This window comes from Eumetopias jubatus, unplaced genomic scaffold, assembly GCF_037043125.1.
Source record: "Eumetopias jubatus isolate StellerSeaLion01/CBP00866 unplaced genomic scaffold, mEumJub1_p1.0 scaffold_16, whole genome shotgun sequence".
Classification (NCBI taxonomy): Eukaryota; Metazoa; Chordata; class Mammalia; order Carnivora; family Otariidae; genus Eumetopias; species Eumetopias jubatus.
The window spans coordinates 17,545,444-17,565,349 of record NW_028274822.1 but is presented as its reverse complement, the minus strand read 5'-3'; the positions used below and the strand labels follow the sequence as shown (position 1 = coordinate 17,565,349).

Below are 19,906 nucleotides of genomic sequence, written 5' to 3'. Positions count from 1 at the left end.
TTCCTGTGTTTGTCTACCTTTGTTGTGCGCACGAAAGCTTCAGGAGGTGACTGTCAGCCTTCTACGACCCTCTCATGTAACCTCGGGGGGAATCTCAGGAACGAGAAGAACCAGAAAACCAGTTAAGCAGAGGCATGCGGGTGATATTTTGGAACAATCAGATAATGATAGAAATGTATTAAGATGACCTAAGGATGTCTGTGTGGAAATCAGGAAACCGTAATTTTCACAACCAAATGGTACCTTGTGGCATGCAAATATTCGGGGAACTGCTTACAAGCACGTAGACCTCTTTCCCCTTTTTGCGTATGGAATCTCCCCTGTAGCTGATGGGCTTCGGAGCCTTTCCTCAGGGCCACCTGAAATACTGTCTCCTGGGCCACGGTCCTCAGGAAGACAACGAATAAAGTGTTTACTAACCTACTTTGAGGTTGGCCTTTTTTTGGTCCACAATAGGACTTCCTGAATGAAAGTTTTGATTCATGTTATTAAATTTAAAGTAGATAAGTTGAATATTTCTTATGGAATTCTCCTAAAATTAAAACCCCTGGTAAAACCAACCAAGTGTTCCTTGAGGCAAAATTTTTCTAAAATTGGGAAAAAGAAGAACATAGACACATAGAAGAGCTTGAAATGGGCTCACAATAAAATGTTAACACCATTATCAGGTTGGTAGAGTTACCAGTTTTTTTCTTTTTTTCTAAATTTTCTGCAGTAGGTATATTATTGAATGTTATCAGTATACTGAAAGAAAAATGTGCGTGCCTGATGATGTAGCTAACACACTTCAGAAGGAACTCCTAAGAAAATAGTGAGGTACATATTGTATCCTTATACGTATATCCTAAGGATATATATGTGCGATACATGTTTTATAAAATATTTATATTTTACATATATATCCAAAGAATTAAGCTTTAATGATGAAGCTGTCAGGGAGCAAGAACATCCTGTCACCTTCAAGGTCCTGCTAGCCAGATTAAAAATCAAATTGACATAAGACAGATTAACAGGAGAAAATAAAATTTAGTAGGGTAAGTAAGGGGAATTCACACAGACATGGAAATTCCAAAGACAGTCCGGCACAGCGAGGAGTACCTGTTACTCGGAACTAAGGAGGAGGGGGTAGGGCACCGGGACTTCCAGGGGAAGGACTGCCATTCACAGCGAGATGAAAAAGAGCAAATGTTTGGTAAACGCATGTTTGCTGGGCCTCTCAGAAACACTGGGACACAGAGGGTTTGACCAAACAGGCCTTGCTAGGTTCCTCCCTGTGTACCAAACCTAGGTCACAGAAGAATGTGGTGATCTGTGGTGATCGCTGTCTTCCTGGAGCAAGTCCTCTAATTCTTTTTAGGTAGTTGGGGAGGTAAAGAGCTTTTCCTGAATCTGTTTTGATTGTTTTTTATTTTTTATTTTTTTAAATTTTATTTATTTGACAGAGAGAGAGCAGGAGAGCACAAGCAGGGGAGAGAGGCAGAGGGAAAGGGAGAGCGGGGGTCGATCCCAGGACCCCGGGATCATGACCTGAGCCAAAGGCAGTCGCTTAACCAACTGAGCCACCCAGGTGCCCCTGCTTTTTATTTTTTAAGATTTTTTAAGATTTCGTTTATTTGAGAGAGAGAGAGTACACAAGTGGGGGAGAGGGAGGGGGAGAAGCAGGCTCCCCGCTGAGCAGGGAGCCAGATGTGGGGCTCAATCCCAGGACCCTGGGATTATGACCTGAGCCAAAAGCAGATGCTTAACCGACTGAGCCACCCAGGCGCCCCTTGATTGCTTTTTAACTCAAAATGATCTTCATGTCAAAGCAGTATATTTGGGGACAACCTTCCCTTTGCCCCTCCAAAGCAGTGTTTATCATAATGACAGAGTTCAAACAATCTGAAATAGTTTAATTATAAGTAGATCTCTAAAATGGAATAGTACAAAACCTTAATTAAAAATGATGCAGGTGTGTGATGACATGGAAACCTATCCAATGAAAAAGTAAGTTACAGATTGATTTGTATAATTTGTTCCCATCCTTTTGTAAGAAACCTACACAAAAACAAATAGAGGCGATCTGAAAGGATAGTAATACACTGATGTGTTAATAGTGTTAGAGAAGGGGATTCCTGGGTGTTCATTTTCTTCCTTCACATGTGTATGTGTGTGTGTGATTTTCCTGTAAAGAATCTACATTGCTTTCGTAAAGATTGGAAAAGTTTCAGTTTTAGAAAATAAAATTGCCTCTTTAGTGCCTGAGAACCTGTGATTTGAACCTCAGAATAGACCTTTTACCCCAGTGGTTTAAATCCATCTTCTTGCACCTTCAAAAGAATTAACACAATGAGGGGCGCCTGGGTGGCTCAGTCGTTAAGCATCTGCCTTTGGCTCAGGTCCTGATCCCAGGGTGCTGGGATCAAGCCCCGCATCGGGCTCCCTGCTCAGTGGGGAGTCTGCTTCTCCCTCTCCCCACCCCCAATTGTGCTTGCTCTCCTGCTCACTCTCTTTCTAATAAATAAATATACAGTCTTTAAAAAAAAAATTACATTTATCTAGAACTTGGTGGACAGGCTAAGTGCTAAATTGTGTGCACAGAGGACATGTGTTGAGGGCTTCAGGAAAAGAAGATCTGGATGGGCAGGGAGAGGCCGACCCTTCCATCCCAGAAGCCCCAGTGCCAGCATGTGGTACTTGATACCTGGAAGCAAGCGAGACAGCATCTGAGTTGGGTTTTTAAGCCCGGGTTCCTAAATATGTGAGCCTGGATCGTGACACCGTAGGACAAGGGACTGTGCCTTACATATGAGTGTTCTGGAATGGAGAGTTTAAATTCGTGCTCAGGATCACAAATGATTCGCAGTCCTCAGCAGTACTGACTTCGTGTCAGGTGCCCATTGATTTAACAACTAGGGAAGAGGGTGGGCACCTTCCTCTACTACTTTCCTATGAGAGACTTGCTGAGTTCAGAAAGGTGAAGATGTTAAGTTGCCTTAAATCAAGGAAAGAAGGTGGTTAATGGCATCATTAGGGTTAGTTTGTGGGTCTCCTGACTCCTGGCTTATCCAGTCTAGTGATTCATGCTAGTCCTTTGACAGTGGACTGTTCACTGTGATGGTCTTCACCGGGCTGCCCTGATGTGGTCCGGTTCATTTGTTTCCTGCCTCGTAGAACGCAAGGCTCGGGGCTTTTTGCTGGGTTAGTTTGTGGGGATGCAGCTCACAGGCACTTGCATCTGTCTTTCAGTGGAACTTAGTAACTCTTCTTGTCCAAGGTGGTGTGCCGGGAGCCAGGGAACACAGAGTTTGGGCCTCCAGGAATTTGTCATCTATTGCTGATTTGAGCTCAGTGTGGCCCTTGAACATCGGGCACCGATTTCCAGACATTTAAAAAGGAGGGCATGTGTTAACGCATGGAGTTGTCTTTCTGCCTGCTTGCTTCATTTCTTGATTGTTTTAAAGAATCAGTATTTATGTTGGATATTGTCCTGTTCCAACACAACGCAGCAGCCTGTGGGGCCTTGGGGATGTGCCTGTGACCGGTACCGAGGTTTCTGAAGTAAAGTGGCTGACAAGAGAGCAAGGCCAGTGTCGTGGGTGGTGGTGGTGGGGTATATGTGGACTGTATTTCTTGATCAAAGCTATTTTATCTCATTTTATCTTTTTGCCAGTTTGTATAAATGGAATTTAGGAAAGAGCTAATTGTAGTACTGGCGAGCTCTTAAGAGAGTGTACATTTGATTGGAAGACAACGTCCTGAAATACACCTCTTGAATTAACCTAGTACAGGCATACCTTGCTTTATTGGGCTTTACAGATACTGCTTCTTACCACAAGGTGAAGGTTTGTAGCAACCCTGCATCAAGCAAGGCTGTTGGTGCTGTTTTTCCAACAGCATTTGGTCACTGTTATGTGTCTGTCACATTTTGGTCATTCTCCCAATACTTCAGACTTGTTCATTATTGTGATCTGTGATCCATGGTTATGACTCACTGAAAGCTCAGATGATGGTTAGCACTTTTTAGCAATGAAATGTTTTTTTAAATTTTTAAAAAAGAATTTATTTGACAGAGCGCACGCACGAGAGAGAGCACGAGTGGGGGGCAGAGGCAGAGGGAGAAGCAGACTCCCCAGTGAGCAGGGAGCCCGTCTCAGGGCTCGATCCCAGGACCCCAGGATCATGACGTGAGCCAAAGGCAGACGCTTAACTGACTGAGCCACCCAGGCGCCCTTCAATAAACTATTTTTAACTTAAGGTATGTGCATTGTTTGTTTTTTTTTTTTAATGTTACTGTGCATACATATACTACAGTATAGTGTAAACAGAACTTTTATATGCACTGAGAAACCAAAAAATCCATTTGATTCCCTTTATTTTGATACTTGCTTTACTTTGGTGGTCTGGAATGGAACCTGAAATGTCTCAGAGGTACGCCTGTAGAAAAGAAAGCTAAATTTCGGTCAGGTAGTTCATTTTATAATTGTTGCACATAGCCTACTGAGGTGATGTGGGTACAACAGGAAGGACATTTTACATAGTATGAAATCCTGGAAATTCCTACCTGTACTAGTAAGCAAAGGAGGCATCTTCGTTTATACTCTTAAGCAGCTGCTGCACATCTGGTCACCCAGGCCTTCCACGGCTGTCTATCAAACCTGCATGCACCGTCTTCCCCGGGTACTTGCTCAGAAATCCCCAGTACTGTTTTAGAGCATATCCCAGCGACACCTCTTAAATGTGAATTTTCCAGTTTCTTCTCTGTAGACCTCACTTCTTCTGGCATATTTTTCCTGAGGTGGTCAGTCACCTGCTTTTGGGAGCCTCCTGGACCTAAATATATTCACCAGGGATTGATGAAGTCTTTGGAGGAGTGAAGTGGTTGGGAGCATTTTTTCAAATGTTACCTGATTGGCCACTCTTTGTGACCTGATTTTTCCAGCCCATTCTGTCCTCCAGCTGCACAGAACAACTCCCCTGAACCCACCCGAGTCCTGCTCACTGGCCAGGGCCTGGCTCAAAGACTGCCTCTTTTTCGTCATGTCCTGGGTCTTCAACTGGCTTCCTTCCTTGGTGAAGATGCCTGCCTCATATTTTCCAGTTGGCCCTTGGCTGTTACGTTTTGGGAACATACTGGCTCTTTGCTTCTCTTTTCTCTGTCTTGGGGACTTTATTCTTTGTAACCAAATCACCAGGTGTTGGATCCGAGACAGACAGAAGTGAAAGGGAAGAGCAGAACTTTGAACCTTCCACTTGTAATTAGTAGCCTGATCAGAAGTCTGTGGGAAAGGAGGAGGGTGGGGAAGAAGATGTGCTGGGGAAGAAAGAACAACGGCCAAACCTGTTTTCAGAAAATCAGTGAAGCAGGAATGCCAACCAGCCTCCTTTAGAAGGATGGGTTGAAGGTGGTGTGGGGCTCATGACTGCAATGTGCAAGAGCCACCACTAGATGGTGACGGCAGCTTCTTGGCCCCAGCCGGACTCTGGGAGTCCCCCTCCCATCGAAGGTCTCTCGAAGCATAGCACTGATGGGGGTTACTCATGCCACTGTTGTTCCTGTCAAAGAGTAGTATCCTAAGCAGCCCCTGAATTCCATTTTAAGAAATCATTGCCTTTTAAAAGAAAAAGACTTCTGGCTGAGTTAAGTGCCTATCTTTTCCCTCAACATTAATGACTCCTAGAAGTAAGCATGTGCATGTTCTTGGCCCCAGGAATTTGGGTCAGAAACCTCCTCTGACTCGGGCTGCAGGTTGGTATACCTTTCACGCTTTGGGCCGAGGGGCCACATGATTTAGCTTTGACCTTCAGATGCTAAAATGATGTTTACATCGGCCTCCCTAACCTGTTGGAGACATTGGTTAAAATAGAGAGTAGGAGAAACTTAATCTTTTGCTATTGGATACGTGTTGGATTGGTTTTTAAATTGAGGGGAGGTCAAAGGGGGTGGCTGTGGTTGATTTAGGACAGTACTGTTAGAGCCACCAGCTTTTGGGAGGTGGGGCTCAGGCCCATTGACCTTGAATTGCTGGTTTCTGCCCCCAGGATCTCATTCCTCACGTGCTCATTCCATATAGAGGAGGGCAACTGAGCAATTATTTAAACATGAGTATCCAGAAGGATTTCTTCATTTCCTTGAATGTCCTTCCTTTCAACGTTGGCATGAACGTTTAGGGGGAAATGCCATTAATTTTCAAAAAGGGACATTCCGTGTGCCTTGGGGTTTCTAAAGTCCCAGGTCCCCTCAGCTAGGCCGGGTGTGCGCACTTCTTCCTGTAAGTCAGCTGTTAACTTTCCCGTTGTTCTTTTGCGGGGGCAGTGTTGCGGGACCGTGTCTTGTGTTTTGTGTCTCTTGAATCCACAAAGTTCCTCCTATAGCCATTGGTTCTGCTGCCTCAGATGAGCGGCTTCCTCTCTTCCCCACATTTGAATTTGCTCCTGATTTGTTCGAGGCGTAGGCATCCGCAGTAGCTTCCAGCCCAGACAGGCTTCGGCACAGCACCAGCCAGTACGGCTCAAGGGTGTCTGGGGTGGGTGGCTCTCCGTGGGGCCTTACCTGGGCGGGAGCTGCTGCAGAACCCTCCCCTGGAAACACCTCCCAGGGAGTGCGGAGCCTCCCGCCCCAGGCTGCTGATCACCTGTCAACAGGAGGAACCGGCGGAGACCAGGATTTCTTCTCACTGCTGCTGTTGTTAGGGGAAACAGACAACCATCTGCATCTAGACCAGCCTCGCTCTGTCTCTCTCCCCTTTAAAAGGAGGTCTTCCTGCCCAGGATCTGGTAAGCGCCACAAAGGGTTCTGTTTTCCTTGGTTAAATCCGGAGAACATTCTCTTACAGTGGATTTGTTAGCTTTAATCAAAATTGGATCAGAATTGGGGGAATTACTTGATCTCTTTTGTGTCCGTTAAACATGTTTTGCATGCTGCAAGAATAAAAGTATATACAGTGAAACATTTTAATTACGTGTTTAACCTATGTCGTCTGGTTTGAGACCTATTTTTTTTCCTGTGCTCTGAAAAACTATTCTAGATATTGCTCTTCCGCCCCCCCCCCTTTTATGAATAAATTACTGCATTTGTCATCACTGTGTTCCTGAAATGTCAGAAATAGACACAGTGAAGGATCTGTCATGCAGAGTTTGGAAATTTGGTACAAAACTCCAGGTGACATGAGGATAGGTCTTTTATTTAAAATGTTTTCTTTTTAGACTTCATTGTTAAGTTCAATTTAAACATAGCAAATGCAGTCGGCTAGGTCATGATGGGACAGGCGTACCTCTCTATTGTTTTAGATTTACCTCCTGGGATACAAACACCTCCCTTATTTGTTTTATAACCTTTACAGGAAATGCTTGAGGATGAGTCACATGACTCCTAACTTTAGTTTTCACTTGTGTTCACACAGATTAAATGATTTTGCTCTTCTGTGGATGGATATTCAGTTAGGAACTTTTCAGAATTGTAAACCAGGTGCCTGATCATCTTTCCCCCACATTTTCCAGTCTCCAGACATACAAATTTGTATTCCCTTATAGAGAAAATAAAACTGGCAGTTAGATTTTCTGGACTCTAAGTTAAAAGAGTACTCGTGCTAAATGTCATTAAAAATACGTATAGAGATTAATCTCCAGGAGTCCGTTGTCTGTCCGTTTCAGATTAATCTCCCTAGCAAGAATTAGTGTGGTTCTACCCCCCCCCCCCCCCCCCCCCCGCTTCTTTCTACTTCGGTCACAAGTAATGCTTTCCGGCAAATATGTAATTGGAGGGAAATTGAATTATGTAATACTGGGATGGAAAAGCAGGGCAGTGCTTGCTCTTTTTGGGTGAGTCCCTAACAAGAAACTCTCAGGCTGCCTCCGACAAAGGATGGCGGTGGAACTGGTGATGATCTCTGAGCTGTGGAGGAGGGTGTGTGAGGGGGGAAGCCTGAGCCTGTGTAGCCGCTTGAAGCATGTCAGAAAGAACACTTGTCAGAAGTCTTCAAAACCATGGCTGTCTGTAATGTGTGAAATTGAACTTCTGACCCTGTTTGCTTGATGGCGACTTCTGGTTTTGCGTGAGAAGTGACATTGGGGCCCTGGATGTGGGAGAAAAGGCAGAGCCGCCTAATGAAGAGGGACATGTAATCCTTGTTCTGTGTGGCTGAAAACTCTGGAGTCGAAACCACCACCTTAAAAAGGAGAGGTTTCCACCAAGAAATGGAAAATTGGAGACACAAAGTCTGCACACCTTACCTGTTTATAATTCCTTACCTGTAAACATCTTGCATGCGAGGTGACAGTTATACCTCATAAGGGATGAGGAAGAACAGAAAATAAATCTCAGAGAATTAACTGCAGCTCTGGGTGGAGAACATTCTGGAAGGAAAGAAAGAAGTGCGCCCCCCAACCCCTCGCCAGATGCCCCTCTTGGGTTCTGCTCCTTCTGTGCCATTGAGGTGCCCTTCTCCTGAAGTGACCCAGTTGCTGTGTTTGGCAACAAGAGGCTGGGACTTTATCTAAATGCATTTTTTCAGCTTGTGAACTCTCATTCTTTGCCAAGAGGCCCGAGCGCCTGGTTAATGATCTTTAATGTAAATGATCCTGTGCCATGATTAACGTTTAGCTTGGTTAGTACCACACAGGCTGAACTCCCTGGTCCTCCCCTGGGACTTATTCTCTGCCAGCCATCTGCCCACCTGTAGAAACTGGGCACAGCCAGTTCTCTCTTTATGTGTTCTCTTTCCCTGGGGGTGGCCGGGGTGTGGGGGGGCGAGTTTGGTGTGAGCCAGATGAGGTGGAACCAAAGATATTCAGGGGAAGGGAGCAGCTGCAGAGCGCTCTGTGAAGTGGAGGGCTCCAGAAATCCAGAGACCCATCTAGAGAGCCTTTGTGCTGAGCCTGCTTTAGGGAGGGCTGCTCACACTTTAGTTCAGGGGGTGGTGAGGTGGGGTGAGCCCCATTTCCCAGCCCAGGTGCAGACTGCCTGGGTCTCTAAGCCACCCTGGCAACCATCTGCACTCCTCCCCTTCTTCTGAGAGGAAAGGAAGAGGCCTTGGGATGGCCTTGGGGCTACAGGTTGGATAGAGTTAGCTGTTTTCTTTTGGCTTAAATATGTGGTGGTGGTGAGTTGCACACATTCACACTGAACACCTAGAAGAAGAAATAGCTTCCATAACCACGAAAATGAGGAATGTCTTTTTTTAATGATTTTTAAGAAACCGCTTTTGCAGCCAGTTAGGCACCAAACCTGCAATCTCTCAGGTTTCCCTGAAGAACTTCCTCGTCCTGTTTCACTGTTGATGATAGAAATATTCTTCTCGTGGCGCCTGGGTGACTCAGTCAGTTAAGCATCTGCCTTCGGCTCCGGCCACGATCCCAGGGTCCTGGGATCGAGCCCTGCATCGGGCTCCCTGCTCGGCGGGAAGCCTGCTTCTCCTTCTGCCCCTCCCTCTGCTTGTGTTCCTGCTCTCGCTGTGTCTTTCTCTCGCTCGTTCTCTCAAATAAATAAAACCTTAAAAAAAAAATATTCCTCTCCTCTCCACCCCCAAATTTAAGCTGAGTGACTTGTTGGAAAGCTCCGGACATTAGCCTGAGGCGTTTATGAGGCACATACTTAAATTAGCTTTCTTCTTTGCTTGGCCTTAATCTTCTTTTAGGGAATGGGGTCTGTGTTAATCGCTGGTGGCAAAATGGCCCTTGGGCAGTGCGCCCATGGTCCTCTGAGGTGGAATGTAGGTAGGGTGGGTGGCACCCAGTGGTCATGACTCGTTGGGTTTGGCTTCTTTCCCAGACCACGTTCTGCCTTGTGCTTGGTTGGTTCGGCTTCTGTGTGTAGAATCTGATGTTTACTTTGGAATCCTGGGACGGAAAGGATTGAGAATAATTTCTAACCCCAATTCCTTGATTCTGGGGCATTATCAAGTCTATACATTATGTTTAGTTACTGTTGTAAAAAAAGTACTAACTCGAGTGGAGGGAAAAACCAAATTTTGCTTCTTTAGCCTTTTGGCTAAGATCAAGTGTAGTATCTGTTCTTAACCAAATTTTGCTTCTTTAGTCATTCACGGTGATTATGTTTTCTGAGATTAATACGGGTACATATGGACCAGTTAAGGTTTTTAAAACATCGTTTAATCCACATTGAAATCTTACGTTACGATTGAAATCATATTGTATTTATATATATCATGAATTACTTTAAGGCAGAGGTTCTCAGCCAGGGACAATCTTGCTGCTTCCCTCCCAGGGGACATTTGGCAATGTCTGGAGACATTTTTGACTGTCCTTTTGTGGGGACAGGCCGGGGGTGCTGCTTGGTCTTTATAGTGCACGGGACAGCCCTCCAGCACAAAGAAGTGTCTAACCAAAGTGTCAGTAGTGCCAGGGCACTTGCTGTCAATAAGGGGTGAACAAAGTTTAAAAGGCTACAGAAAATCTGAACTCTCTGGGTAGCCTCTCCACGAAGGAATTAAAGCCAGTTGTTTGTTGTTGTTTTGCCAAAAGTGCTCAATTGGGCCTGGTTGAATTAACAAATTAATGGATCATGTGATACATAGCTCCATAGCTTCAAGACAATAAAACGTCTTTCTTGTAAGTTCAGATTACTTGCAGAGGGTCTTTCTTTAACGTAATTTATTTAGTAGTGACTGGATTGTTTGCTCGTACCATCAGCCTGCCAGGAGGATTTCTGTTCCCCGTCAGGCAGGAGAAGCTCTCTGCTTGTGGGATCGCTCCGTGGCAGCTGGTGGGGAGACCTGGTTGTGGTCATGCCTCAGAGGCCCTCTGTGGCCGATGGCAGGATCAGGTGTCCCTGCCGCTAACCTCACTGGGCTGTTGGTGACCAAAATGAGAAGGCCCGGTGGCATTTTCGACGCAGAAGGGGATTTCAAGAATCAGTTTAGTCTAACACGTTCTCCTTTGAGATGGACTCGAGCCCAGAAAGGTGGGCTTCCTTTTTCTAACCATGCTGACATGGTTTCTCCCTCCCTGTTTCAGTTCTTAGGGCAATTTTTGCCTAATCACTTAATGAATTAGCTTCCATTTAATCCTGTGCTCACCTCCTCCACACTAGCTGTCATCCATGCCCTGCTCTTAGAAATCTTTCAGGTTCCCTTTTTATGCTTTCCTTTCTCAACTCCTTCATTTGCTCGAACTCACTTTGGGGATGGGGCAGTGGCTAGCGTGCCTTTGGGGCCCGGCAGTACCCACAGAAGTATGTTTCTGACTCCAGGAGCTCTTTGTTGCCCTGATTTCAGTGACACCTAAGCTTAGCATGACTGACCCAGCCTTACTATCTGAACCTGACTCCACACTGGTGTTCTTCATACCATAACTCGCTTTGCACACATGGAAATTCATGACCCATTTGACAGGTTCTCTAAGATGATGGTTATGGGAGCCATATAGATCAAGGCTGGTCTATTGAAGAGCTGACTCTTGATGGTGTTTCATCCAATATTTGCATTTTTCTGGTTTTGAGAAGTATCATTTTAGTCCTTTATCCTTGTATTTGTCATATTTGCTTAAATAGCCTTCCTGTGGTGAATTTTAAATTGTAAGAAAATCAAAATTGCATCCTGGAACAGGAAAAAGGACATTAGGGAAAAACAGGCAATCTGAATAAAGCATGGATTTCAGTTAATAATAATGTATCAACCTTGATTTATTAATTGTAACAAATGTACCATACTAATGTAAAATTTGATAATGGGGGAAACCAGATGATGTGGTATATGGGAACTCTGTGTATTATCTTTGGAATAATTCTATAAGTCTACTAAACTGTTCTTTAAAAAAGGTCTTAATTTAAACAAAAAACTATAATTTTATTAAAGGACATAGTAGTAAATGTTAGTGATTTTTCCCCCCCCCTTGAATAGGCTGCTGCGAAGTTGAATTCCTTGTTCACCTCTCAGCTTTCTGCTCAGGATAGCCATGAAGTGCCTCTTTCCAAAATGCGCCCAAATTGGTTTGAGCAATTTCAAACCATGTTATGTGATGTTAATTGCCTGCCATTGCACTGACTCATTTCTAGGTAGTATATTTAAAAGACTAGACAGAATTTTCAGGTTAAAAAGTTACATCAACAGAAAGTGTATTTGTAGGTGCCAATTGAAATACTATCAGCTGGGAATGCTACCAGCAATGTGCTAGTTGGACAATGGGACGTGTCCCTTTTTTTGCTGGGCCTCTAAAGGCATCTGGGTGACAGATGTCACTGTCCCAATGCAGCCTGGTGTAATTCAATGCCTCTGAAACTGGAATAAGGAATTGTGTTTCCTGGGTTCATAAAGATACAAAGTATACATGTGGGTCTATTTGATAAATCACTGAAAGTGTTAAACGTGTATGTATTCAGGCAGAAATGAAAATCATGAGTTATTTATTCTTTAAATCAGAATGAGTTACTTATTCTTTTTTTTTAATTTTTAGAAAACTTTATTTATTTGACAGAGAGAGAGCGCACAAGCAGGGGGAGCTGCAGAGGGAGAGGGAGAAGCAGGCTCCCTGCTCAGTTGGGGAGGGTACAGGAGAGAGGCTGGATCCCAGGGCCCTGGGACCATGACCTGAGTCAAAGGCAGATACTTAACCGACTGAGCCACCCAGGCGCCCCAGCATGAATTTTTTTAAAGTTGGACTTAAAATTTCTGGCAAGGCCCTTAGGCTCCTGGCCCCCACCGCATTCCTCTGTTGGTGTGGGTACTGGGGAGCAGTGTGTGAAAGCTTGGAGATAGGAGAGCTTGGGTTTGAACCAGTTTGAGTCCATTACCTTAGCTCTCAGTGGGCTAGTCATCAGAAATCGCGTTGTGAAAACAGAATGAGATCATAGAAAGTGTATTTGAATACAGTAAAATGTGTACAGATGTGGAATATGTTGTTATGTTGTAGTAGGTGTCAGCCAACCTCCCCCATTCCTGCCCTTGCTGACTTGTGCGGTACATTTTATATTAGGAACCTTGATGTTCACCTGGGACTGAGGTGAGTTTTGTTGCCCATCTGCCCCCTTTCTTGCATTCTCGCTTGGTGTGCATGTGGGTTAATATTAAAGGTTACTTGGAGAGTTGATTTTTAAAAAAATTTTCAAGTGTATACAAAAATAGAGAAAATTGCATGATGGCAAACGCATAATGAGATCCTATCACCCAACTTGAACAGTTACTGACATTTTTGCCATTTATTGCTTTTGGATACAGTTTAATATTGCTTTACAATTCTTTTTACCTTAGGGTCTGTCCCATTAGGGATGTACAAAAAAACACATTTTAAAGTAAAGTGAGATAATGTTTCTCTCTATGATTACAGCACCAACTTGATATATTGTTAGTTTTGTTCGTTTGTTTTTTTCCACAATTTTCTTACTATCAGTGTATAGAGAATGTCCTCACATATTTTTACAGCTGTGCCATACACCCTTGTATGAATGTATTAGAGTTTATTCAGTTAATCCCCTACTGATGGACATTAGGGTTATTCCCAGCTTTGTCCATTGTTTCTCAATAAATAGCCTTGTGCACACATCATTTTGTATTTTTGTCTAGGCATTCCAGTAGGGATAAAGGGATAAGATTAAAGAGGCAAGTTAATTCTTCCAGTCTTGTCTCGTAGAAGTCCCAACTGCTTGATGACCTCTCATTCCCTCAAGCTCTGGTCTTCTCTTTAACACCTGATCTAGAAGGTGTAGCTCTTCAGGTTGTAAGCCTCCCTTCTTGCCCCAAGTTTTTAAAGCTAGAAAGACAACTTAGAGATAGGCTCGTCCTTCTGGTGTTAACAGATGAAGGACTGGAGACCCAGGAAGTGAGGGCAGAGCCTGAGCCCCGCTCTCCTGTGCCCTGCCCAGCAGTTGATGGCCTTTCAAGACTCTTTCCCTTTGCCCACCATTGGCCAGGCTCTCCTCTTGGGCAGTGCTGCTCAAAGTATGGTCCGTGGACCAGCAGCCTCACCTGGGCACTTGTTAGACATGTAGAATCTTGGACCCTGTGCTCAGATGTACCGAGTCAGTCAGCTTTTCCCCAGACCCCCAGGTAACTCATGCCCAGTCCAGTTTGGGTGTGCCAGTCTGGTGGCCTCCTTCAGGAGGGGATACAGCTGTGTTTCGTCAACAGGGACAGTGCAGGCTTCTTCTCAACAAATAGATTCTACTCCCCCCATCCTGAGGCGCCTCTCCTCCTGCTCCACACCGACCTCTCTCTGTACAGGGTTGAGAATTAATCTCTTCTGGGGCAAGGTCTTTCCTGGTTGGTGCTGCCCTCTACTTCCCCATTATATACAGCCTTCATCCTTCTGGATTTCTCTCTTATGTCATGTGTCACATGTTGGGTAAGTACCTTTGCTTTTATTTCATGACTCTGTTCATGCTAAATTTTTTTTAGTTTATTGTGCATTTTCTTATCAAGGTTAAGGGCCTTAAAAAGCTTGCTAGTGGTGTGTACCGTCATGTACGAGCTCCTTCATCATCATCATCATCATTATTTCCATTATTATTGGTTTCTTTGATGCAGCTTTGTGTGTGTGTGTGTGTGTGTGTGTGTGTGTGTGTGTGTATGTATGTGTGTAACTGATAGTATTAGGCCTCAGTGCATACTTAAATAAAAACTTAATTGGAAATTACTCCTTAAATTATCCCCAAACTGAGTTGGCAGCTAAAGTGACTACATTTTGAAATCATTAGCATAATAAAAAATTCTTTACTGTTGGATTCAGCGTTTCCAGTTTCAGTTTTGGAAGGTCAATTTTTGGAAAGTGGAAGTGATTATCTAGATTCTGTGCTGAGGTTTAGTACACTGGAGGAAAGACTTTGGTACAATATGGAGTGTTGGTAAATGTACAAGAATAAAGTTTTCTTTTAAAGGCAGCTTTTTATACTAAGAAACAGATGATCTTTTTTTCTAAACTATGTTAGCTAGTACCTAAATTAGTATATGTTAAAATAACTATGGTAAAAAAACATTTTTCAAATTCTTTTTACTTTTTATATAATTACATGAAATTCTCCATTTGGTAGTTGAGCTCTCAGATAAATTAAGTCTTGCCAGACTGTCTGAGAAGACACGTCATGAATCAGACCCTAAAACTTGTTGCATTTGAAAAATAACTATGTACTGCCATTTATAAGGGCGTAATTGATTAAAGAATTTTTTCCAGCACTTTAAAATTTGTACTAGGAAATCTAAGCCTGGTTTAAGTGAATCCAGTTCAGATCAGCTGCCATGAAAAAGCCATTGTTTCTAGCCACAGAAAATAACCAAAAGGACTATTTTTTTTTAAAAATTTTTATTGTTATGTTAATCACCATATATTACATCATTAGCTTTTGATGTAGTGTTCCATGATTCATTGTTTGTTCATAACACCCAGTGCTCCATGCAGAATGTGCCCTCTTTAATACCCATCACCAGGCTAACCCATCCCCCCACCCTCCTCCCCTCTAGAACCCTCAGTTTGTTTTTCAGAGTCCATCGTCTCTCATGGTTCGTCTCCCCCTCTGACTTACTCCCCTTCATTCTTCCTCTCCTGTTATCTTCTTCTTTTTTCTTTTTTCTTAAAAAATATGTTGCGTTATTTGTTTCAGAAGTACAGATCTGTGATTCAACAGTCTTGCACAATTCACAGCGCTCACCGTAGCACATACCCTCCCCAATGTCTTATCACCCAGCCACCCCATCCCTCCCACCCCCAACCACTCCAGTAACCCTCAGTTTGTTTCCTGAGATTAAGAATTCCTCATATCAGTGAGGTCATATGATACATGTCTTTCTCTGATTGACTTATTTCACTAAGCATAAGACCCTCCAGTTCCATCCACGTCGTTGCAAATGGCAAGATCTCATTCCTTTTGATGGCTGCATAATATTCCATTGTGTATATATACCACTTCTTCTTTATCCATTCATCTGTCGATGGACATCTTGGCTCTTTCCACAGTTCGGCTATTGTGGACATTGCTGCTATAAACATTGGGGTGCACGTACCCCTTCGGGTCCCTACATTTGTATCTTTGTGATAAATACCCAGTAGTGCAATTGCTGGATCGAATGGTAGCTCTAATTTCAACTGTTTGAGGAACCTCCATACTGTTTTCCAGAGTGGCTGCACCAGCTTGCATTCCCACCAACAGTGTAGGAGGGTTCCCCTTTCTCCACATCCCTGCCAACATCTGTCGTTCCCTGACTTGTTAATTTTAGCCATTCTGACGGGTGTGAGGTGGTATCTCATTGAGGTTTTGATTTGGATTTCCCTGATGCCGAGCGATGTTGAGCACTTTTTCGTGTGCCTGTTGGCCATTTGGATGTAGAAGGACTCTTAATAAAAATTCAGCCTTTTTTTTTTTAATTTGAAGGCTGAATTGACCTTATTACCAGATTTGTCATGGTACCCCTCTGCACTTTAGGCCCTCCTACATTTACAAAATAGTTAAGGATGATTTAGTTCTTCACATAAGCATTTATTTTGCTTTTGGTGTCTGTGTGACAGGTGGTTATAAGGAATACAGAGGATTGAGTCCCTTTACTTCAGGATGCTCACCGTCTGATAGAAACCTTAGCATTTCCGCTGGGCAGGGTTCCATGGGGTCATTCCAGCCCAGAGAATGGGTAGGCATCTAGATAGATGAAAATTACTCACGGGCCTTTACAGATACTTGACATTATGTTGATTGCTGACGGGTCATGATATATGGGTATTGCATCCGTTTCTGAGCTTTTGTCTTTTTAAAAATTTAGAATTTCCATAACGTGTAGCATGACACATCCATGACACAAAAGGTTTCATAAGTATCGTACATCTTTCTGAGAGTTGCGTGTAAAAGTATAAGAGGAAGAAGGTGCTAAAACACTGGGGGGGGAAAGGATTGAATGGTTTGTGAGATGAAATGAAGCTGTCCAACTCTGGAATCTGACAGAATACAACGAAGAAATTAAAAAAAGATAACATGGAAAGTCAGGAACTCAACCTTGTATCAAATAGAATGTGTATCAGGTGCAAATATCCAATAGGCTGTGAGTACCTCAACACAAAAAGGTTTTGGTTGAGAGTTAAACTAATTGAATGAACATCACCTGATGGATAATCACAAGGTATTCTAAGATGGTCTCCCTAGTAAGTAATGTAGAGTTAATTATAGGTATCCTCATTTATTGTGACCTATTTTTGTTTCCTGCTATTTTATTTAGATCATTAGTCCTCTTAATGAACTGCTAGTGAACTAAGGTAGTTTTATGGTCACCAGCTTCTAGCTGGTACTTACAACATGGGTCAATGGGAATGTGAGCTTAGAGCACTGAGCTAATACTCCTCATAATCTGTTGTGTTCACAAATGGCCAAAGGACTAACAGATGAAAGAAAGATAAATATAGTCACCTGGGAAAAATATTTGGCCTTTCTCAAAATTATGGAAGTTATATTTAGGAGAAATGTTTTTGGTAAAAATATTTGAAAGTTTGTTTTATAATCATACATAGCTTGGGTTGTTTCCACTAAAGGGAGGGAGGGGTGTGTGTGTGTGTGTGTGTGTGTGTGAGAGAGAGAGAGAGAGAGGGAGGGAGGGAGAGAGGGAGCAGCAGCTGATAGGGACTGGATTTGTCAATCGGGAGAGGGAAACAAGATGATTAAGTTAATTGGTATAGAATAAGAATAGAAAACATGTAGAAAGTAGAATCGTGAAATTTCAAGGTTTTTCATGTCATTAGTTGAAGACTTATGGAGACATGGTGGAAGCCACCAGAAGGAAAAAATACTGTGAAAAAGGGGCCCCTTACCGTTTTCGTGGTATTCAGGTAGAGGATAGTTCTGGTTCAGCCCGAGGCCCCTTCACTTCCTTTTCCATCTGCTTTGCTGCTGCCAAGCTGAACTGCCCAGGCCCCTGTATGTTTGATTCCCCCCCCCACCCACCCCGCACCATTCTTCATGCTATACCTGTGGGGTGGGGTGTGTGTGTGAGGCAGAGAGCGAGCGAGCGAGCACATGCACAGGTGCTCCCTGCTTACTGGGGAGGCCCCGCTCAGATAGCAGCCTCCCTACAAAGGCTTCCTTCATTCCTTTTGTAACTGCAATAAGGTGGTTTGCGGAGGAGTGGAAGTGCTCCCTGTGCACGGAGCCTAGGCGCCCCTTAGCTGAGCTTGGCGAAGTCAGCATAATGATCCCACAAACTTTTCTACTCCAACGCCACCAGGCTTCTGAACTCTGTTGGCACGGGGACGCCACCTCCTGTCCTCAGACCTTGGGGGCGGCGTGGCGAATCCGTCTTTGCCTGACGCGGGAACTCTGGCGTGAGATCTGGCGTCCTGGCTAAAATTTGTGGGGGAAACTACAAAGTGGAGAGAGAGCGCAGGTGGGAGGCAAGGGGACAGACTCCGCCACTGGAACGACAGCCGAGTGACTGGCGAGACGGGGGTATTGTGTGCGCACGGAGGCCAGGTGGTCCACGTGGCTGTGACCCCACGAGGTACGTGCAGTAGGACGTGGCCGCATGCCTAGCTGGGCACACGGCGTTGTGATGGGTAGCAGGGGTGACGTGCAGATACCGGCCTCCCACCCCTCCTTACACAAGAAGAAGCCTCTTCACCTGGCCTGCCTCCCCCCGGCCTTTGCGAGGTAAAACACGCCTCCCTCCTCTTTGAGAGTTAGCATGTAGCCATCTGCTAAGAATAAGAAGGGTTTAGAAGTATTTCCACCAGAGGGGCACCTGGGTGGCTCAGTTGGTTAAGCGTCTGCCATCGGCTTGGGTCATGATCCTGGAGTCTTGGAATCGATCCCTGCATTGGGCTCCCTGCTCAGTGGAGAGCCTGCTTTTCCCTCCCCCTCTGCCTCTCTCCCCTGCTTGTGCTCTCTCTGTGTCAAATAAATAAATAAAATCTTTAAAAAAAAAAGAATTATTTCCACCAAAAAGTGAAATTTAAGTACTTCAAATGATAATACGAGAATCTCTGGCCCAACCAGATTCTTTTCTAAGATTTAATTGAGAGAGAGAGAGAGAGCATGAGCAGTGGGAGGGGCAGAGGGAGGAGTAGACTCCCCGCTGAGCAGGGAACCAGTCAAGTTGGTGGGGGACAGCCTCCCTGGACTCCATCCCAGGACCCTGAGATGATGATCTGAAACAAAGGCAGATGCTAACCTTGACTGAGCCACCCAGGCGCTCCCTGCCCTGCCCTCCCCACAACCAGATTATTTCTTAACCATAGTAGCTGCTTGCCCCTGAACCTTGGAAACAATCCCATTTAATTTTGACAGATGAAAAGCAGAATGCCATGCAGGGGAAAACAAAACAAAAAACCAGCCAACTAAGTACCCCATGGTAAAGCTATTTCTGGGGAATTGGAAACGATTTGTTTATAGCCAGTACTGGGCCTTGACTGTGAACTATGACTCTTACATCTGGAGTAGAGTAGCTCCCTGCTGAAGAATGAGGTAAGGCGGTTAGGGTGATGTACATGTACACTAGGTGTAGGGGGCTTTGTCTCCAGGACTGTTTTTTTCCGGGGAAATAGGAACTTAGGAAGGTACTTGGGTTGTCAGTCTAGTACCCAGACGGCCAGGAGATTTAAGAGTCCTGAGAGCTTCGGGCCTCTGAATCTTAATCCACCTTTCTAACATCTCCGTGACTTAGCGGCCAGCCATGCCCACCTCCCAATAATGTTCTCAGGGTACAGTCACACGCATGACTTTCTGTTCTGACATATGCACTGGTGTCTGACATCTGGGTGTTGATCAGGATCTGTAGGTGAAATAGGTCCTTAATAGGATATTTGTGTAGGGTGGGACTGTGGTCCTTCCCTGAAAGCAGTGCAGGGAGCCCAAAGAGAAGGGATGTATTTCCTCACTGGTTTAGAGGCCCTACCACCAAACGGTCCCTGCTATAATGGGCCTTTGATAATGACCTCTTACTTACTGGGATTCACTAGGGGAAACATTCAGGAACAAAGTAAAAACAAATGTAGAAAATGTTAATTTCTT

General features: G+C 44.3%; 1 protein-coding gene and 1 pseudogene across 2 annotated transcripts in view; both read left to right on the top strand.

Moving 5' to 3' along the window:
* NEDD4L (NEDD4 like E3 ubiquitin protein ligase) overlaps window positions 1-19,906 on the top strand; it is a 331,454-nt gene that overhangs the window by 124,778 nt on the left and 186,770 nt on the right. The gene's annotated exons all lie outside the window — the stretch shown is intronic.
* Window positions 9,947-10,069, top strand: LOC114203303 (U2 spliceosomal RNA; annotated as a pseudogene).